General features: G+C 43.8%; 1 protein-coding gene and 1 non-coding gene across 2 annotated transcripts in view; one reads left to right on the forward strand and one right to left on the reverse strand.

The window, feature by feature from the left end:
- The window catches only part of NTM (neurotrimin), a 1106994-nt gene that overhangs the window by 40336 nt on the left and 1043899 nt on the right, over positions 1 to 22759 (forward strand). The gene's annotated exons all lie outside the window — the stretch shown is intronic.
- On the reverse strand, positions 2338 to 2475 carry LOC119935479. The gene has a single exon (XR_005453359.1). It is a non-coding gene; the product is annotated as a small nucleolar RNA SNORA7 (small nucleolar RNA).

The following is a 22759-nucleotide window of genomic DNA, read 5'->3' on the forward strand; positions in this document are numbered from 1 at the left end:
CGACTGACTGACTGTATTCTAGATTTCTGGACCATCCAGAAAGATTTGCGTTCTGGTTGCATTTGTCTCTTAACATGGGAGGACTGACTAACTTTTTGGCAGGTGGAAAGGGTGAACCTTCTGAGTGAATGGGCAATGGGTCAGTCTGGTCTGGTTATACTCCAGTTGTTTCCTGCAAGATGGTATTGGTAGAGAAGCAGTGTGGTCTAGCAAAAAGAGCACGGGCCTGGGACTCAGAAGAACTGGGCTCTAATCCCAGTTTGCCACTTGCCTACTGTGTGACTTTGGGCAAGTCACTTAACTTCTCTGAGCCTCAGTTTCCTCATCTGTAAAATGGGGATTCAATACCTGTGCTCCCTTCACCTCAGACTTGAAGCCCCATGTGGAGAAAGGACCTTGTCTGGACTGATTATTTTGTATCTACTCCAGTGCTTTGTACAGTTCTTGGCCCATAGTAAGCACTAAACTAATGTCATTGTTTTTGCCTATTATAATTTCCCTAGACACTCTGCAAAGGTTCAAAGGCAGTAATGATTTTATCCGAACAGGCTGCCCGACTTTAATTAGGAAGCAGCCGAGGTCTATGAGTCTGGAGGCCTGGTGACCTTTACGTGGCAACCAGATCAGTTTGCATCGACAACAAAGCCACGTGGGAAGATGAGGTTGGGGCTGCCTTGTTGAAGGGGTTGAATGAGCAAAAAGCCTCACCCAATCCTGGCCATCACAGCATGCTACCTGAGATTTATCAGGGGGTCCCTAACACCGCCGTCTGGAAGCTCTCATTACAGATACAGGTATTGCTGGAAGTCAAAGATAACTGAAAGATATTTGGATATCCTCGGTTTTCTCTCCGGATCTCAAGGGAATGTGTGGTTGTGCTTGTGGTATCTGGATCCCTTGAAAAAACCGGGAGCACAGGGAAAAGGAACGGTGATGCAATCATAGAAGGATCACCCAGCCTGAGGGCCCAGAGTTGGGTGGAAGGAGAGTTTCAAGAACCTGGACCTGCCTTTATGGACTTTAGGAACTTGTTGTTCAACTCAAAAGTCCAACTCCTATCTCCTTATTCACCTCTGTGGGTCTGTCAGATTCCTCCTTCCTAGAAGTCACTGCAGGGATGGGAATAAAAAGTAGAAATTATTCTGGCTTGTTCATCGATTAGCTAGTCATTCCCTGAAGGAAGAAGAAATCTTCAAGGTCTGACCCAGCTATTTGCCATGTCTGTTTGGTAGTTTTCGAAGCAAATCTTCCGAAATCCTAAATCGAACATTGGATACCAAGGATCGTATCCAGGGTCAAATATTTATAACCCTGGGATGCCAAGAGTTGGCCTAGCTAATTCTGTAACCTGCCCTACCTAATGATAGCCCTAACCGTGACTACTTATCTTTACCCTAGATCTAATTCTTGCCCTAACCATCAGCCCAGCCTTTAGTCACTAATCCTAATCTCAGCCCTAAACCTCTTACTCTGTTAACCCTAAACTAGGTAAGATTAGAGGAATTCTTTTGTTACTTTTTGACAGTTGAACTTCAATCTTGGTAACTTTTGAATTTTTGGTCATTAGGCAGCTGGATTTAAGAATTCATGATCATGTTCTCATACCTTCTGCATTTTGGGACCAGTCAACTTCTTAAATACCTGCATTGCTAAAAGCCAAGGGCTAAGGCCCCAAGGCTCAAACTGATGTGGGTACAAACACACACACACACACACACACACACACACACACACACACACACACACACCATCATCACACACACACCAACTGTAGTTCATTGTTGGCAGGGTGTGTTTCTACCAACTCCACTGTATGAGAAGCAGCATACCATAGTCAATAGAACATGGGCTTGGGAGTCAGAAGGTCATGGGTTCTAATTCTGGCTCCTCCACCTGCCTGCTGTGTGACCTTGGGAAAGTCACTTCACTTCTCTGTGCCTCAGTTACCTCATCTGTAAAATGGGGATTGAGACTGTGAACCTCATGTGGGACAGGGACCGTGTCCAACCTGAGTAGCTTGTAGCTACTCCAATGATTAGAACAGTGCTTGGCACATAGTAAGTACCTAACAAGTCTTGTCTTGTCTTATGTTGTAGTCTCTGACCCATAGCGACGCCACAGCCACCTCCCTCCCAGAACGCCCCACCTCCATCTGAAATCGTTCTGGTAGTGTATCCATAGAGTTTTCATGGTAAAAACACAGAAATGGTTTACCATTGCCTCCTTTCATTCATTCATTCAATCATATTTATTGCTTTCTTACTGTGTGCAGAGCACTCCATGCAGTAACCTTTGACTCTCTTCCATGCCACTGCTGCCCAGCACAGGTGAGGTTTGACTTGTAGCAGATTGCCTTCCATTCGCTAGCCACTGCCCAAGCTAGGAATGGAATGGATATGCCTCCGCTTGACTCTCCCTCCCGTAGTCGAGACTGGTAGAGTACTGGAAACTCTCCAGGTGAGACCCTGAGAGGGGACTCAAAAAATACATTAATCAAATGTTTGATTGATTGATTGATCTGTTCTGGTCCACCCAGCTAGTCAGTGGCTGTATCATCACTCCTAGTGCTAACCTGGAGCAGGGGGAGGGCATATCGTTTGTGGTCCTCTGTGTGGTTTGATCGGAGTCGGAGTTGGTTGCTTGGTTGCATGGTATTTCTAAGTGCTTACTAAGTAGTAAGCTCTGAGGTAGATATACAATCATCAGATCAGACCCAGAGAACTGATCCCATTTTGAGAGTGGGCAGACTGATACGAAGAGCAATAACAATGCATTTTGAACATTTATAGGGAACAGAATCAGTGGTGAGATAGAAAATACCTTCATTCAATTTGCTGACGACCTTAGGATTTGAGGGCAGGGTAGATCAAGGGGTGGGGTGATATTTTCTGTCTCTCTCCCCTATTAGTTCCCAAGTTCCTCGTGGGCAGAGATTATTTCTCGTGCTTCTGTTGAACTTCCCATAGTTCTTGCTACAATACATTGCACCTTGTGGATGCTCAGTAATTACCATTTATACTAATGTAAAATATTCGGATCATTCTGGGAGCAGAGAATGCTGAGATTGTGGTTGGGCGGATGGGGGAGAGGGAAAAAGAGGCAGAGGGAGAGAGTGAGAGAAATGCAGCGTGACCTAGTGGAGAAAGCATTAGCTTGGGAGTCAAAAGGACATAGGTTCTAATCTTGGCTCTGCCCCAAACCATTTAACTTCTCCATGTCTCAGTTACCTCATCTGTACATTGGGGATTAAGACTGTGAACCACCCCATGGTGATCATGGAATGTATCCAACCTGATCAGGTTGTATCTAACTCAGCACTTAGAACAATGCCTGGCACATAGTGCGCACTTAATGCCATTAAGAAAAAAAAAGATAAGAATCTGTATGGCCTAGAGGAAAGAGCACTGGTGTAGAAGTCAGAGGAACAGGGTTCTTTCCCCAGGCCTGCCACTTGTCCGCTGGGTGACCTTGGGTAAGTCACTTAATTTCTCTACATGCTTAGGACAGTGCTTTCCATACAGTAAGCTCCCAATAAATGCAATTGAATGAATGAACCTTAGTTCTCTCTTCTGAAAAATAGCAATTTGATGCAGGTTCTTCCTCCTACTTAGACTCAGAGTCCCACTTGGGACTTGATTGTCTTGTATCTACCCTAGCACTTGGCACACAGTGTTTGGCACACAGTAAACATTTAAGAAATACCACAGTTATCACTGTTATTGTTATTCTTAGAATTAGTTGGGAGTGACAAATTGTTCAAAGTTAAAGGGTTTAAGGTAAATTTGAGGAAGCATTTCCTCACTGCAAGAGTTAATGCTAGTGTGGATTAAGAAAGGTGATTGCGAAATTTTTGTTAGAGGCAGTTTCCTCCACAATTGTCTGGGATCTGCCCAGAGACAGAGGGATGGATGAGATGACCTCTCTGAGTTTTTCCAGTCTCAGGATTCTATTAGCATTTCATCACCAAGATCTACCTTTGAAACAAAGACAAAGCCCTCCCAGAACACCTGTTTAATTAGGGTTGGTTTAAAGTGAGTTAATGAATATGAGTTAATGAGAGACAGTGTTGCCTAGTGGATAGATCACAGAGCTGGGAGTCAGAAGGACCTGGGTTCTAATCCTGGCTCCGCCACTTGTCTGCAGTGTGACCTTGGGCCAGTCACTTAAATTCTCTGTGCCTCAGTTACCTCATCTGTAAAATGAGGATTAAGATTGTGAGTCCCATGTGGGAGAGGGGACTGTGTTCAACCTGACAACCTTGTACCTATCCCAGGGCTTAGTACAATGCCTTGCGCATAAACAGATACATAAAAAAAAATTCCTTTCTGGTTGGTTTTTGCCAGGAGATCAGTACCAGAGCCACAGGGGGTATCACAGATCAAGATTCAAGTCTTTTAGCTAACTCCTTCCTGGATCCTCTCTGACTGAGGTACAGAGTTGCTAATAAGAGCTTTGTTGTTGACCAGCTTGTACTTTGCATTTCTCCCTTTCTTCCCTTCCCAATTCCCTCACTTGCCCTTGAATGGAAAGAAGAAAACCCAGCCAGTCAACAACCAAACTCAGATTAGCTGCTCTCTACCTCAGTCTCTCAAAGCCGCACATGTAGCAGGAGGTCTATTTTAGGTTAAGTATTTTATTGTTCTATGAATACGCATGAGGCTAATTTTTTTTTAACTTTGTTACATCTCCTGCATCAGTAATGAGAGGCACTGTGCCTATAAATGTCTTGTATTTACAAGGCACTGTACATTGAGTGATTTCAAAGCTTTTTCCATATATTAACTCTTGCAGGGCTGAAGCAATGGCAGGGCAAGGAAAATCCCAGGTCTGGAATCATAAATTCCTAGAGGGCAGTGATTCTGTCGTAACTACAATTATTTATTAAGTTCCTGCTATGTGCTAAACACTGGGGTAAATAGAGTCAGATGAGGCAGGCTCTATCCCATGTGGGCGGCACAGTCTAAGATGAGAGAAAGTACAATCTTTTCCTGATTTACAGGTAAGAGAACTAAGGCACAGAGAAAGTTGTTTTTTTTTTTAATGGCATTTGTAAAGTGCTTACTATGTGCCAGATGCTATACTAAGTCTTCAGCAGATACACAATTACCAGAGTGGACACAGTCCCTGTCCCACACAGTCTTAATTCCCATTGTACAGATGAGGTAACCAAGGCACAGAGAAGTTGCCCAAGGTCAAATACACAGAGACTTGTACACAGAGACTTGCCCAAGGTCAAATAGCAGACATGTGATGGAGCCAGGATTAGAACCCACGTCCTCTGACTCCCAAGCCCGTGCTCAGCAGTAATAGCAGTAATGTAGTAGCAATAGTAGTAGCAGTGACAACAGCAGTAGTAGTGATAGTAGTGTAGTAATAGTAGTAGTAGTAGCAGTAGTAGTAGAAGCATTTATTGTAGTGGTAGCATGTACTAAGTGTCTACTTTGAGTGGTGCATTGGGCAAGGCACTTAGAAAGTACAGAATATAAAGGTGACCCATTTTCTGCCCATAAGGAGCTTATCCTCTAAAAGTGAAGAAAAACATAAAATATTTACTACATTGTCCAAACAAATACAGCGATTTTCCATGTAGTGGGAAGAGGAGAAAGGACAAAGATAGAACTGGTAGTTGTTCAATTATAGTTATATCAGGGGTATTTTAAGAACACAGTGAAACAAAGGTTCAGACGAGGCTGCTGCAGCCCAGCTGAAAACTGAAAGTCAGTATCAAACCACCAGTGGTATTTATTGAGCGCTTACTGTGGCAGGACATTGTACTAAGTACTAGGGAGAGTATACTACAGTTGATAGGCATGATTCCTGCCCTCAGGGAGTTTACAGAGGTCCGCATTACACACTGCCAACAAGATGGGTGTAGGTCTCTTTGAGAAAAAATCTTTGTATGGAAAGAGAGAAGAGGAAACAAAAGAGAAAACGGAGCCAGGCTCTACAAACATTAAAAGTCCAGCAACATAACAAGAGACAGCCTTTTTGTATTCCCAACATGATCAGGTCTGCAGATTCCCTCTTGGCCATTTCATAGATGAACTTCACTGACTGTGGCATTGCCTTCAAATATGAAGACAGAAGCATCATGATCTAGTGACAGGAGCACAGGCCTGGGAATCAGAAGGACCCAGGCTCTAATTCTGGCTCGCCACTTGTCTGCCCTGTGACCTCGGGCGAGTCACTTAACTTCTCTGTGCCTCATTGATAAAATGGAGATTAAGGCTGTGAGCCCCACTTGGGACAACCTAATTTCCTTGTATTTATCCCAGTACTTAGAACAGTGCTTGGCACATAGTAAGCGCTTAACAAATACCATCATCATTATTGCTATCAAGGATTTCATCTTGGTTAAAAGCTGCCTGCTTTGTAACCTCATAGTTTCACCTGGAATTCCCTCCTCCCACCCAGATCCTCTCACACTTCTTCCCCACCTCCTCAGTCCCTACAGGAATTCCTCCAGGGTCTGGTCTGGAAGGTTGGAGCGAGTGCAACAGCTAACATTCAGTGGGAACAATAATTATAATAATGATGGCATTTGTTAAGCACTTACTATATGTCAGGCACTGTTCTAAGAGCTGGGATAAATCTAAACTAATCAGGTTGGACACAGTCCCTGTCCCACTTGGGACGTAAGTCTCAATCCCCATTTTGCAGATGAGGTAACTGTGGCACAGAGAAGTGAAGTGACTTGTCCAAGGCCACACAGCAGACAAGTGGCAGAGCTTGGGTTAGATTCCACGGAAGAATCCCCTGTTTCAGTCCTCAGGCCTGAGATTTTGGGATTGAGATCTTGCATGGAATTGTTTACTGTGCCGCTCTCACTCCCTCGTCCCTGCTAGTGGTGTAAATAATAATAATAATTGTGGTATTTGTTAAGCACTTACAATGTGCCAAGCACTTTTCTAAGCTGTGGGATAGATACAAGCTAATCAGGTTGGACATAGGCCCGGTCTCAAATAGGGCTCACAGTCTTAATCCCCATTTTACAGATGAGGTAACTGAGGCAAAGAGAAATGAAGTGACTTACCCAAGGTCACACAGTGCACAAATGATTGAGTAGGAATTAGAACTCAGGTCCTTCTGACTCCCAGGGCCATGCTCTATCCATTAGGCCACGATCTTTTCCAAGATTTCTTCCCCAAGTAAGCCCTCATTTCCTCTTCTCCCACACCCTTCTGCATCACCCTTGCACTAGGATTTGTGCCTTTTAATTACCCCTCCCACAGCCCCACAGCACCTATGTACATATCAGGTTTTTTATTCATTTACAATAACGTCTGCCTCCCCTTCTGGACTGTTAAGCTCATTGTGGGCAGGAAATGTGTCTTCCAACTCTGTTATATTGTACTCTCCCAAGAGCTCAGTAAAGTGCTCTGCATACAGTAAGTGTTCAATAAATATGACTGATGGATTGACCTAATACCTTATCTCTGACTGAGTGACCTGGAAGTGTGGGCACATTCATTTTATTTCTAACAAAGTAGAAGTTCAATAGTGGAACTTCTCTGACTCACAATAAATGCACATATATAGCTACACTTCACACCTATAATTTTCTGAATATCTACTTCTGGGTAATATGGATAAAAATAGGATAGCCAACCTTGATTCAGGAACCAATCCCTGATTGTAGCATTGTTCCCATACCACATATGGGAACTAAAACCACATTAGTATAATCAGTCATCCTGTCCTGACTGGACTACTGTATCAGCCTCCTTTCTGACCTCCCAACCTCCTGCCTCTCCCTACTTCAGTCCATACTTCACTCTGTGCCCGGATTGTTGTTCTACAGAAACGTTCAGTGCATGTCACCCCCTTTCTCAAAAATCTCCAGTGGTTGCCTATCAACCTCCCTATCAACAAAAACTCCTTGCAATTGGCTTCAAAGCTCTCCATGACCTTGCCCCCTCCTACCTCACTTACCTTCTTCCCTCCTACATCCCAGCCCACACACTCTGCTCCTCTGGTGCTAACCTTCTCACTGTGCCTCGTTCTCTCCTGTCCTGCCATCTGACCCTAGCTCCCATCCTATCTCTGGCCTGGAATGCCCTCCCTCCTCAAATCCTCCAAACTAGCTCTCTTACCCCCTTCAAAGCCCTACTGAGAGATCACCTCCTCCAGGAGCTCTTCCCAGATTAAATCCCTCTTTTCCTCTGCTCCCCCTCCTCTCCCCATTGCCCTAACTCACTCTCTTTGCTCTATCCCCTCCCCGTCCCACAGCACTTGTGTATATATGTACATATTTATAATTATAATTCTATTTATTTTTATTAATGATGTATGTATATCTATAATTCTATTTATTTATAGTGATGCTACTGATGCCTGTTTACTTGTCTTGATGTCTGCCTCCCCCCTTCTAGACTGTGATCCAGTTGTGGGCAGGGATTGTCTCTGTTGCTGAACTGTACTTTCCAAGCACTTATTACAGTGCTGTGAACACAGTAAGTGCTCAATAAATATGATTGAATAAATGAATGAACCTTCTCACTGACCCTCGATTTCACCTGTCCTGTCATCGACCCCTGGCCCACATCCTACCTCCGGCCTGGAATGCCCTCCCTCCTCAAATGCACCAATCACTCTTCCCCACTTCAAAGTCGCCTTCAAAGGTGCACCTCCTCCAAGAGGTCTTCCCAGACCACGGCCCCCTTTTCCTCATCTCCCCTTCCCTTCCGTGTCACCTTGACTTGCTCCCTTTGCTCTTTCTTCCCTCTCCCTGCCCCACAGCACTTATGTATATTTGTATATATCTATAATTCTATTTATTTATATTGATGCCTTTTTACTTGTTTTAATGTCTGTCTCCCCCTTTCAGACTGTAAACCCGGTGTGGGCAGGGACTGTCTCTCTTTATTGTTGAATTGTACTTTCCAAGCACTTAATACAGTGATCTGTATTAAGAGAAGCAGTGTGGCTCAGTGGAAAGAGCCCGGGCTTTGGAGTAAGATGTCATGGGTTCAAATCCCCTCCTTCCTCTCCCCCTCTCCTCCATCCTCTCCCCCTCATTCTCCTCTCCACCACCCCCCGTCTTACCTCCTTCCCTTCCCCACAGCACCTGTATATATGTATATATGTTTGTACATATTTATTACTCTATTTATTTATTTGTTTATTTATTTTGCTTGTACATATCTATTCTATTTATTTTATTTTGTTAATATGTTTGGTTTTGTTCTCTGTCTCCCCCTTCTAGACTGTGAGCCCACTGTTGGGTAGGGACTGTCTCTGTATGTTGCCAACTTGTACTTCCCAAGCGCTTGGTACAGTGCTCTGCACACAGTAAGCGCTCAATAAATACGATTGATTGATTGATTGATCCCAGCTCTGCCAATTGTCAGCTGTGTGACTTTGGGCAAGTCACTTAACTTCTCTGTGCCTCAGTTACCTCATCAGTTAAATGGGGATTAAGACCGTGAGCTCCCCGTGGGACAACCTGATCACCTTGTAACCTCCCCAGCACTTAGAACAGTGCTTTGCACATAGTAAGTGCTTAATAAATGCCATTATTATTATTATTATCTGCACACAGTAAGCACTCAAAAATATGATTGAATGAATGAAGAAAATCCTGTTTAAAATATTTTAATTTAAATGTAGTTTTCAGGAACCACTTATGTTATACATTAGGAAGGCAACGTGGCCTAGTGGAAAGAGCTCGGGCCCAGGAGCCAGGAGACGCAGGTTCTCATTCTGGCTCCAGCACTTGACTGCTGAATAACCTTAGGTAAGTCAAACTTCTCAGTTTCCCTAGCAGTAAAATGGGGTTAAAATACCTGTTTTTCCACCCTCTAAGACAGTGATCCCTGAGTGGGATAAGAGAAGTGTCCACACAATTATCTTGTACCTAAAAGTAGAAGAAGTGGAGGGAGAAGAGGAGGAGTATTTATTTTAATGTCTGTCTCCCCCCAGGGACTTTAAGCTACTTAACAATAATAATGATGATATTTGTTAAGCGTTTACTGTCAAGCACCGTTCTAAGCTTTGGGGTAGATCTGATATAATCAGATTGTCCCACGTAGGGCTCACAGTCTTAATCCCCATTTTACAGATGAGGTAACTGAGGCACAGAGAAGTGGCTTGCCCAAGGTCACACAGCAGACACCTGGCAGAGCCCAGATTAGAACCCACTTCTTCCGACTCCCAAGCCCATAGCTCTTTCCGCTAAGCCACGCTGCTTCTCAACTCACATCTATCAACTCTGTTGTACTGTACTCTCCCAAGAGGTTAGTACAGTGCTCTGCACATTGTAAGTGCTCAGGAAATGTGATTGATTGATTGACAGTAAGTGCTCAAGAAATGCAATTGATTGATTGATAAATCATCAAGCATCTACTTTGTACTTGGGAAGTACACAATAAAGAAGAGATTCTTTCCGTGCCCACAGGGAGCTGACACTCTGACAAATCACACAGATCACACACATATAAAGATGTTTTCAACGAACCTGAATTTTACTGGAGATGATTACATTTTGCTTTCTCACGTGGCCCCTCCTGCCGTTTCTAGGACAAATTCACTTCTTGACCTTCTTATGCAATGGACTGTTGTCGTAGCTAGTCGGTATCCAAGGTCCTGGGTTCTAATCCCACTTATGCCGCTTGCCTGATGTGTGACCCTGAGCAAGTCGCTTTACTTAACTAAACCCAGTTTCCTCATCTGTAAAATGGGGATTCAATATCTGTTCTCCCTCCTACTTAGACTGTGAACCCCATGTGGGACCGGAACTGTGTCTAACCTGATTGTCTTGTATCTACCTAGTGCTTACTTCACTGCTTGGCATATAATCAATCCTGAACAAGTACCATTATTATTATTACTACTAATAATAATAATAATAATAATTAGGGTGTGCTCTCAAATCAGGATGCTTTTGAATGAAGCCAGTCTACCTGGCTCAAAGCAGTGTCCACCTCAACCCAGCTCCACTGGACAGGCATGGGGGGAAGACTCAGTGCCAGGGGGATTCACAAACAGCTGAGGCTCTTTGAGAGGCTTAAATAGTGGGCAGACAGAACGACGAGAGGCGAAGATGGAGGGAACATTTCAAAAGGCGATCTCAAACCATGCACCATCATGGCTGAATGCTGAGACTACTCAGACAGATAGGCCAGCTTGGCATGCTGAGAAGGAATGAGCAAAGGTCCTTTCAGAGCAGAAACTGAGAGAAGATTAGGAACCTCAGAGACCAAACAGAAAACAGTACGAGGTTGGGCAAACATAAACCCATCCTTACTGCAGAAAACTATGCATGTGGGTGTTTGGTGTGGTCATAACCTTGGTCACATCAGCTTTTACAGCCAACGCCGTGCCCACATGTACATTTGTTTCCCAATATGAAAGTGGCTGGGAAAACTCACTCATTTGTATTTTCATTGTTCGCTGTCCATTTCCCTGGGAGATTTTCAGCAAAACAACATTTATTTCAGATCAATCACAAGGTAGGAACAGACTGGAAATTGAGATTTTTTTAAAATCCCAGATCTGCCATTGATTTCTTCAATGATTCTGGCACGGTATTAGAAACCTCCAGGATGTCTATTAGTCCATGTATCAGTCTCTAAAGAGCTAAGACCACTCCTGAGTTTCTAATTAATCTCAAGAACACTGAGGAAGTGAGATTCAAAAATCTCCCTGGGTAAGTCATGCTGGAGACTCAGTCTTAAATTGAAAGCTCCTTGAGAGCAGGGAACTTCTGTCTTACTATATTGTCCTACTTCCCCAAGTGCTTAGTACAGTGTCTAGCACATAGTAGGCATTCAATCAATATTACTGAAGATTAAGCAGTAATAATAGTAGTAGTAGGAGTAGAAGCCAGTGTTTAGAACAGTGCTGGGCACATAGTAAATACTTAACAAATACCATTAGAAAAAAAAGCAGCAAGGGGTAGTGGATAGAACATGGGCCTGGGAGTTAGAATGACCTGGGTTCTAATCCTGACTCCACTACTTGTCTGCTCTGTGACCTTGGGCAAGTCACTTCTCTTCTCTGGCCCTCAGTTACCTCTTCTGTAAAATGAGGATTGAGACTGTGAGCCCTGTGTGGGACAGGGACCGCGTCTAACCTAACCTAACTTTGGAACAGTGTTTGACACATCATAGGTGCTTAACAAATACCATCATTATTAATAGTAGTAAATATTATTAATACTACTATTACTAGTAGTAGTAATAATAATAGTAGTAGTATTAATAATATTTGCCCCACCTGCAGCTTCACAATACTTATGTACATATCTCTAAATTATATATTATAAATTATTTATTTATATTAATGTCTGTCCCTCCTCTGGACTGTAAGCTCATTGTGGGCGGGAAGCATATACACTGACTCTTTTGAATTGTACTCGCCCAAGTGCTTAGAACAATGCTCTGACCTTGGGCAAGTGACCAGTGACCTTGGGCTAGTCACAGTAAATACTCAATAAATACCATTGATTGATTGATTGGTTAATTGATCAGTAATAGTAGAAGAAGAAGATGATGATGATGATGTATGTATTGTGTGCCCACTGATTGCAATGCACTGTACTGTACTAAACATTTGGGAAGTATTGAACAAATGACACATTCTCTGCCCACAAGAAGGTTGAAATCTGCTGAGAGAGAAAGATGAGTAAATATTTAGAAGTAGAATAAACAAAGGAAATAATTGAATTTGCAAATGAGTAAAGAGTTGTAAAAGTGCTCCAGGCTAGGTATTTATATATGCAGAAGTGCTGGAGAGAGCTGGAGGGTTTTGCTGACTTAGGGTGCTGGGAATTAATCAGAAAGGCTTGTTGGAAGTGGGGATGGATTTCAGAAGGGCATTGAATGTGGAGAGTGCAGAGGTCTGTTTGAGATGCAGGGGGAGTGAGTTCCAAGCCAGGAGGAAAATGTGAACAATGGGATGCAGGAAGGAAAGGAAAGATTGAGGTCCAGTTATTTATTATCATCTTGATAAGGGAGAAGAGAGCCACCTGGGGAGTAACCGGTGAAGAGAGTAGATATGTAAGAAGGGGAAAGTTTGTTGAGAGCCTGGAGGCAGAGTGTGAGAACTCTGTTGCAGAGGGGTGCTGGAAGCCAGTGGGGAATTTTGAGGAGTGGAGATATGCAAGAAGATGATCCGTGCAGCAGGAGTTAAGTAGGGTGGTAGGGAATAAGCTCCCTCCCTAGATTTTAAGCTCCTTCAGGGCAAGAAATGTCTCTGCTAACTCTGTTAAATTGTACTCTCCCATGTGCTTAGTACAGTGATCTGCACATAGTAAGTGCTCAATACATATGACTGACCGATCGATGGATTGACTGAGACAAGGGAGAACAGTAAGGTGGACGAAGTAATAGTCGAGGTATGAACTGGCTTGGGATCAGACCAGGATGGTAGCTTTTTGGCTGGAAAGGAAAGGATCATATGGAGGGAAAATCTAGTGGGGTGTGGCAGTGGATTGAATGTGAGTGAAAAATGAAAGAAAGCAAGGAGTTAAGGATGAGACCAAGGTTGTGCAGTTGCGAGGGAGGAGCAGTGGGGCTTAGTGGAAAAAGCATGGGCTTGGGAGTCAGAGGACATGGGTTCTAATACTGCCTCTGCCACTTGTCTGCTATGTGACCTTGGGCATGTCACTTAACTTCTCTGTGCCTCAGTTACCTCATCTGTAAAATGGGGATTAAAAGTGTGAGCCCCACATGGGACAACCTGATTATCCTGTATCTACCCCAGTGCTTAGAAGAGTGCTTGGGACATAATAAGGGCTTAACAAATACCATAATTATGATTATTATTCTCAACGTAGTTGGAAAGTAAAGAGGAAAAGAGTGTTTAGGGAAGAACATCAGTGGATCCATTTTAGAACTATTGTGTTGAGATGCCATGGGTTCAACCAGCTGAAAATCACCTGGGGATATGAACAGAGGCAAGTTTGTGAGTTGGATGAGAGTTCGGAGTTGGAGGTCACAACTAGAGAGGATGCTGATGATGCTGGTGATGCTGATTTCTAGCATTTATTAATGACATGCTATGTCTAAAGCACTGCAAAACACTTTGAAGATATACAAAAGAATTGATTCAGACCCAATCTTAGTCTACTCAGAACTTGCAATCCAAGTGATAGATCACAGACAGATAGAAGCAAAGAATTTTTGCAGAAACAATTAAACAAGGCTAGCCTAATTCATCTTCTTAGGACATAAACACATTTCTCCTTTTTCTATTTGACCCCCTTTGTGATCTCTGACCTGGAACCCTTGAAGAGTGCCTGCTCACCCTGCTTTGTGAAATGGAGAGAAACATGACACCCCTGTCAATGTGTGACAGATCCAAGGACAAAGGAACCATTGATGCATAGAGAAACTGGGCTTCCTACCCAATCATGGTGCCCATCATATTCCAAAGTATTTTTATCTGGGTATGGGCATTTCAAATGGTTTGATTTGTCCAAGAACAATAATAACAGTGAGAATACTATTAGTAGTAGTAGTATTAGTAATGACAATAATAATGACATTTATTACGTTCTTATTGTAGTAATAAGCAAAGTGTAGATACAAAGTGATCAGCTCAATCACAGTCTCTTATCCCCATTTTACAGATGAGGAAACTGAGGCCCAGAGAGGCCAAGTGGCTTACTTCAGGTCACACAGCAGTCCTCAGAACCCGGATGTCCTGACTCCCAGTGCCATGCTCTTTCCAGCACACCAAGCATTTTTTGAGTAAGTCTGACCCTCCCCTCGCAATGGTGAGAAGCAGCATTGCCTAGTGGAAAGATCACTGGTCTGGGAATCAGAGGATATGGGTTCAAATCCCAGCTCTGACACTTGTCTACTACATGAACTTGGGCAAGTCACTTAACTTCTCTGTGTCTCGGTTACCTCCTCTGTAACATGGGGATTAAGACTGCAAGCCCCACATGGGACATGGACTGTGTCCAACCTGATTACCTTGTATCTACCCCAGCATTTAGTAGAGTGTCTAGCACATCTTCTAGATATACAAAAGAGCCCACTGTTGGGTAGGGACCGTCTCTATATGTTGCCAACTTGTACTTCCCAAGCGCTTAGTACAGTGCTCTGCACACAGTAAGCGCTCAATAAATATGATTGAATTGAATGAATGCTTAATAATAATAATGGCATTTATTAAGTGCTTACTATGTGCAAAGCACTGTTCTAAGTGCTGGGGAGGTTACAAGGTGATCAGGTTGTCCCATGAGGGACTCACAGTCTTAATCCCCATTTTACATATGAGGTCACTGAGGCACAGAGAAGTTAAGTGACTTGCCCAAAGTCACACAGCTGACAAGTGACAGCCAGGATTTGAACCCATGACCTCTGACTCCAAAGCCCGGGCTCTTTCCACTGAGCCACACTGCTTAAGAACTACAACTAAAAACAAATACATAGTTAAGTAAATAAATACCATTGTTTGAGATACATACAGACTTGAAAAGGGACCTGTTTTGCTTCAGCTTTTCTAGGATGGTAAGGATTAGCCAGGGAATACATTTTGGAAGAGATGGTTTCTTCAAAAGTCTTTGACAGAGCAGAGGGGTGAGGTTTGGTGGAGTGGAGGGCGGGGGCCAAGTGTTACAAAACTGGTTTGGAAGGAGCTGAGGTGTAGCAAAACCAAAATAAAATATTTTTTCTGTAGTCTGATGGGAAGAAAAGGGACATATTTCTCCCTACAAATCAGATTATTGATTTATTTTTCCACCCACTGGGGCTTATTATGCATATCTCCATTCATTCACCTTCTTGACACTATATATTCTTCCAATTATGTTGGCTTGTCTTCTCTGCTAGGAAGTAAGTTTCTTGATGTCAGATGGTGGATCTTTTATTTCTTCAGTATGTCCTCCAAGCACTTAGTACAGTGCTCTGCCCAGAGTTGGGGTTCAGTACATTGAGCTGCACATAGTACTGGGTGTTCAATCAACCCAAGTGATGATTGAATCTGGGAGCCTCCGGAGGCCCAGAGACCTTGTTTTATTTACCAGTACTTGTATTCTTCCCCAGAGTTTTAGTCAAGTGTTTTTCACCAGTAATAGCTCAATAAACACCACTAAAAGAATGAATGAATGATGATGGTGAGCTTGCTTATGATTACAGCTTTCTTGATCCACTCACCACTCTGTGTTTTGCTCTTGTTCTTTTTCCACTTCTGACATTAGCACATCATTCATTTATTCATTAATGCTACCCTCAATGTGAAATTGGGTTTCAGTAAAGATGACTGGGGTGGTCTAGTTTTCTGGATGTAGGTATGAAAAGCAGCATGGCCTAGTGGAAAGAGCACATGTCTGGGAGTCAGAAGGACCTAGATTCTAATCCCAGCTCTGCCACTTATCTGCTGTGTGACCCTGAGCAAGTCACTTAACTTCTCTGTACCTCAGTTCCCTCGTCAGCAAAATGGGGATTAAGTACTTGTTCTTCCTCCTACTTAGACTGTGAGCCCCATGTGGGACCAGATTGTCTGGTATCTACCCCAACACTTATGTGGCCCAGTGGAAAGAGCATGGGTTTAGGAGTCAGAGGTCATGGGTTCAAATCCTGGCTCTGCCGCTTGTCAGCTGTGTGACTTTGGGCAAGTCACTTAACTTCTCTGTGCCTCAGTTACCTCATCTGTAAAATGGAGATTAAGATTGTGAGCTCCACATGGGACAATCTGATCACCTTGTATCCTTCCCAGCACTTAGAACAGTGCTTTGCACATAGTATGCACTTAACAAATACCAAAATTATTATTATTATTATTATTACAATGTTTGTCATATGATAAGCACTTAACAGTCATAATTATTGTCATTATTATTACTAACGTATCTGTTAAGTGCTCTCTATGTGCCAGGCACTGTACTAAGCGCTGGGGTAAGCTAATCAGATGGACACAGTCCCTATATCACATAGGGCTCACAGTCTTAATCCCCATTTTACAGATGAAGTAATTGAGGCACAGATAATTTGAAGTGACTTGCCCAAGGTCACAGTGCAGAAATGTTGCAGAGCCGGGATTAAAACCTAGGTCCCTCTGACTGTCGGGCCCATTCTCTAGCCACTAGATCATGCTGCTGATAGTAGTAGGTAGTGCTAGTAGTAGTATAAACTCCATAAAGCGAAGGATAACACTAGGACAGCAAATTCATCCAAATCTGGCCATCCCAACCCATAAATGCATTTCGGTTTGGACATGATTATGTGGCCTGTCCTTACTGATTAAAGAGACCGGGCAAGTGCTAAATCATCCTTTCACATTCTTTTGCCTGGGTCAAGCCTGCACACCAAGCGCTTAGTACAGTGCTCTGCACACAGTAAGTGCTCAATAAATACATTTGAATGAATGCATGAATCAATGTCAGCCCTCAACAATGTCACCATAGATATGAGCTCCTAGAGGGTGGGAACTAAGTAGGACTTGTTTTCCCAGAGATTCATTCATTCATTCATTCATATTAAGTGCTTACTGTGTGTAAAGTAATGTCCTAAGTATTTGGGGAAGTACAATACAACAATGAACAGTGACACTCTGTGCTCAAAAGCCCTTATAAAATGAAACTATCAGGCGTGATCTCCCTAAAATCTCCCCTACTCCTCCTGAGTCCTTCCCTCCTCCTGCCCCTTCTTCAATTCTCCCATCTTTCCCCAGCAGTATCTCAAGAGATCTCCTGCCTTCTCTCAAAATCCACCTGTGCATCCGACCTATGCATCTGACCCCACCTGTGCATCTGACCCCATCCCATCATGCCTTATCAGAACATTTGTCCATCTCTTCTTCCTTTCCTAACGATCTTCAATTGTTCATTGTCCATTGACTTCTTCCTCACTACTTTCAAGTATGCTCATGTCTCCCCTATCCTAAAAAATCCCTCCCTTGACCCCATGGCTCCCTCTAGGTATCAACCCAGTTCCCTTCTACCATTCCTCTCCAAACTCCCTGAGCAATTTGTTTACACCCACTGTCTTATGTTCCTCTCCTCCAGTTCTCTCCTTGACCTCCGCCAATCTGGCTTCTGTCCCCTTCACTCCACAGAAACTGCTCTGTCAGGTCACAAATGATCACCTACTTCCCACATCCAACAGCTCCTACTCCATCTTTATCCCTTTATCCTCCTCAACCTCTCAGCTGCCTTTGATACTGTCCACCATTCCCTTCTTCTGGAACCTCGGCTTCATTTATACTGTCCTCTCTTGGTTCTCCCCCTACCTCTCTGGTCGACCATTCTCAGTCTCTGTCACAAGCTCCTCCTCTGCCTCCCACCCCCTAAATGTGGGTGACACACAATGTTCAGTTCTGGAACCCCTTTTATTCTCCATCTACACCCACTCCCTTGGAGAACTCATATGCTGGCATGGTTTCAACTACCACCTCTATGCAGCTCTGATCACTCTCCCTCCTTGCTGACCTCCCAGCCTCCTGTCTCTCCCCACTGCAGTCCATAGTTCACTCTGCTCTTCTCCCCAGATCATTTTTTAAAATATAGCTAGTCCACATTTTCCCACTCCTCAAGAACTTCCAGCGGTTACCCAACCACCTCATCATCAAACAGAAACTCCTTACCATCGACTTTAGAGCACTCAATCACCTTGTCCCATCCTACCTTACCTCACTGCTCTCCTACTCAACCCAGCCTACACACTTGACTCCTCTAATGCCAAATAATAACTGTATCTTGATCTTGTCTATCTCGACACTAACCTCCCAACCATGTCCTTACTCTTACCCTTCCTCTTCATATCCAACAGACAATTACTCTCTCTGCCTTCAAAACCTTATGGAAGGCACATCTCCTTCAACAGGCCTTCCCTAAGCCCTCTTTTCCTTTTCTTCCACTTCCTTCTGCATAGCCCTGACTTGCTCCCTTTTTAATTCCCCCCCAGCCCCACAGGGTGTATGTACATATCCAGAATGTATTTATATTAATGTCTGTCTCCTCCTCTAGACTGTAAACTCACTGTGCCCAGAGAATTTGTCAGTACTTTCCCAAGCCCTTAGTACAGTGCTCTGCACAAAGCAAGTGCTCAATAAATATAATTGATTGATTGATGATAATGATGAGGGCCCCTGACCCAATCTCTTTGGGCTTCATACTCTCAGGAGTTCTAGCAGCCTTGGCTGTGAGAGCCAAGGGGCCTGTAGAATTGACTTCTGCTCAGTACCAAGAATGGCACATCAGCCTTAAAGGCTTTGCTCCTGTCTTGACATTATTATGGGGAGTCCTTGAAATAGGCATTAGGATGATAAATGAAAACTGTTTTGCACCATTTCATCAGGCACTTTAATGGAGATAGTAGAGAATTTCTGTCCATTTAGAAAAGAAGGAAGAGAAAAAAATCCAGATGGGAAGACTTTCAGGATTTGGTGCACCGTTGCTGGGGGACTGCATATCTTTCCATAGCTCCGAAACCTCCAATGCTTCCCCATTCCTCTCTACATGAAGTGGAAACTCAAACAGCTTTCTCCCACATATTTATCCTCACTCCTCTCCCACTACACCTGAGTTTGTACCCTTCACTCCCCTCAAGCCAACCTACTCACTGTGCTTCCTTCTCATCTCTCCAGCTGACAAATTTCTGTTCATGGCTTTTCTCCCACCTGAAACTCCCTCATCATTCACATCCAGTAGAGGACAGCTCTCCCTTATCTTTGAGACCTTTTGGAAATCACATCTCCCAGAGGCCTTTCCTGATTAATTGCTCATTCCTTCCTCTATTTCCTCCTCTACTGTCACTCCTGTACTGGGGTAATAATGATAATAATGGTATTTTTTAAGCAATTACTATGTGCAAAGCACTGTTCTAAGAACTGGAGGGGATACAAGGTGATCAGGTTGTCCCACGTGGGGCTGACAGTCTTAATCCCCATTTAAGAAATGAGGTAACTGAGGCACAGAAAAGTTAAGGTAACTGAGGCACAGCTGAAAAGCAGCAGAGTCAGGATTAAAACCCACAACTTCTGACTCCGAAGCCCGTGCTCTTTCCACTGAGCCACGTTGCTTCTCAGATATCTACCCTATCTTCTCAGGGTAGATAGAAGATAATCAGGTTGGACACAGTCCATGTTCCAAATGGGGCTCACAGTCTTAATCCCCATTTTACAGTTGAAGTAACTGAGGCACAGAGTAGTTAAGGGACTTGACCAAGTTTACAGAGCAGAAAGGTGAGGTGACAGAACTGGGATTAGAACCTGGGTCCCCTGATTCCTAGGCCTGTGTTCTTTCCATTAGGCTATACTGCTTCTCACTGTTTGCCAGAAAAGTTCAACTGAAGAGCCCAGACTCTCCATTCAGGGCCCAAAGAGGACTTTTCTCTGCCAGGCACTTCCAAGGATTTTACCAGTATGAATTTTCCCAGCGTTCTATGAGGAATGCACTATTTATACCCAATATACAAGGTACAATGAATTGATTTTTTTTTGAAAACTAGAAGAACAGAAATCCTTAAAATGACCATTTAAGAAAGTATTGGCCCCAGAAGAAACTGAGCAAAACCCAATAGTGTGTCTCTCTGCTACCCTACAGTAACATTGACCTGTGCTCCTTTGCACACTAGACCGGCAGAACAGTGCATGTTGGGGACAGTTTGCTTGCAAAACATTGTTCAGATTCCAGTTTCTAAGATGTTGTTTGGAGCAACCATGAATACAAAACAATTAAATTCACTAAAGGTCCATAGAATCTAATATAATCACTCCAGGGATCCAGAAAACAAGCAGATAAAAGAGCCATGTTATTGATTCCTGCATTTCAGCAGTGTCTAATCTGAAATGAAATCACCAGGGCCTGGGGACCCCAGGTCGGAGACCCCCAAAATCCATCCTCTCCTTGTCAAGAGGCCCACCCCTAGGGACAGGGGGTCCCCAAGTGATCGGCAACTGTATACCCTGCCAGACAGCAAGAACCAGAGGTCTGCAGCCAAACCACCCTGTCAGCTCAGAAAACCTGCAATATTTTCTTAAGTGTAAAGCAAAGGAGTAAATTGAGTTCAGGGGGTCGACATTACTCCTCCATGTTGCCACAAAATCCCCAAAGACGGCAGGTGGTGTTTTCTCCGATCTTTCCCTTTCCCTTTATGAGGTTCTGTCACTCTATTATCTTCCTCCTAGTCAGTCTTTACCTCTTTGACCTGCAGAAGCTGCAAGGGGGAGGAAGTGGTAGGAGAGATAGTTGGGAGAGAGAGAGAGATGGGGTTGTTAATGAAGCCCTGGGAGGCAGTCATTCCTGCTGCATTCCTGATTTTCTGGAAGGAGGCCGGCCTGAGGTTCCAAGGAAGATGTTGCTGGGAAGGGCTCGTCGTGCCTACAAATAGAAAACTCCAGAGTAGTAAGAGGGAAAGTCAGTCCATGGCACTTATTATGCACTTAGGCTGTGCAGAGCACTGTACTAAACATTTGGGAGAATACAGGAGAATAAGTAAACCTGATCCCTGCCCTCAAGGAGCTGATAAGACAGGCCCATAACCAAATATAGGCTGGAAGAAGTAATAAAATTAAAAAAAAATACATCCATGAATGCGGCAGTTGTGAGCGGGGCTGGGGGGTGGAGTTCCTATGTGTTTAGGTGAGGCAGAAGTGCTGAAATCTCTATAGGGGGGGAAATAGGGAGGGGAAATGAGAGATTAATCAGGGCAGGCCTCATGGAGGAGATATAGTTCCAGAAGGGCCTTGAAGATAGGGAGAGCAGTGATCTGATGGGTTAGAAGGGGAAGGGGGTTCCAGGTAGGAAGCAGGGCATGAGCAGCCCTAGGGAGTGAAAGAATGGCCCTCACAACACCCATCCAGTGTGAACCCAGGCGCATGTGGAGGAAATTGAGCTGATTAGTCTTGATGCAATAACTCCAGACAAGTAGGTGGGTCATTCAGTTATCCTTTATTGAAATTATTGCTGAATTTTCTCAGGATATGAACACCCTTCTAAAGTATAGGCCAGGGTTTCTGTCATCCTCTTCTGATGGTGAATGATCATTAGTCTGGAAGCAACTTGTGGGCAAGGAACTGGCATTTTACCTTTATTGAACTTTCCCAAAAGCTTGTGGTTGCTCAACTACCTCTGCATCAAGCAAAAACTTCTCACAATTGGCTTTAAAGCATTCAATCACCTTGCCCCTCCTACTTAGCCTTGCTACTCTCCTACTACAAACCAGCCCACACACTCCACTCCTCTAATACTAAACTTCTCACTGTATCTCGATCTCATCCATCTCACCACTAACCTTTCATCCACATCCTGCCTCTGGCCTGGAACACCCTCCCTCCTCAAATCTGACAGATGAATACTCTCCCAACCTTCAAAGCCTTATTGAGGGCACATCTCCTCCAAGAGGCCTTCCCTCACTAAGCCCCCTTTCTCTTTGCCCACTCCCTTCTGTGTCACCCTGATGTGCTCCGTTTGTTCATCCCTTCTCCCAGCCCAGTGACACTTATGTACAGATCTGTAATTTATTTATTTATATTACAAGAAGCAGCATGGATCAGTGGAAAGAGCACAGGCTTTGGAGTCAGAGGTCATGGGTTCATATCCCAGCTCTGCCAATTGTCAGCTGTGTGACTTTGGGCAAGTCACTTAACATCTCTGTACCTCAGTTACCTCATCTGTAAAATGGGGATTAAGACTGTGAGCCCCCCCATGGGACAAGCTGATCACCTTGTAACCTCCCCAGTGCTTAGAACAGTGCTTTGCACATAGTAAGTGCTTAATAAATGCCATCATTATTATTATTACTAATTTCTGTTCCACCCCCTCTGGATGGTAAGCTTGTTGTGGGCAGAGAATGTGTCTATTGTTGTA

The sequence above is a fragment of the Tachyglossus aculeatus genome, chromosome 11 (genome assembly GCF_015852505.1).
Source record: "Tachyglossus aculeatus isolate mTacAcu1 chromosome 11, mTacAcu1.pri, whole genome shotgun sequence".
In the NCBI taxonomy this organism is placed as follows: domain Eukaryota; kingdom Metazoa; phylum Chordata; class Mammalia; order Monotremata; family Tachyglossidae; genus Tachyglossus; species Tachyglossus aculeatus.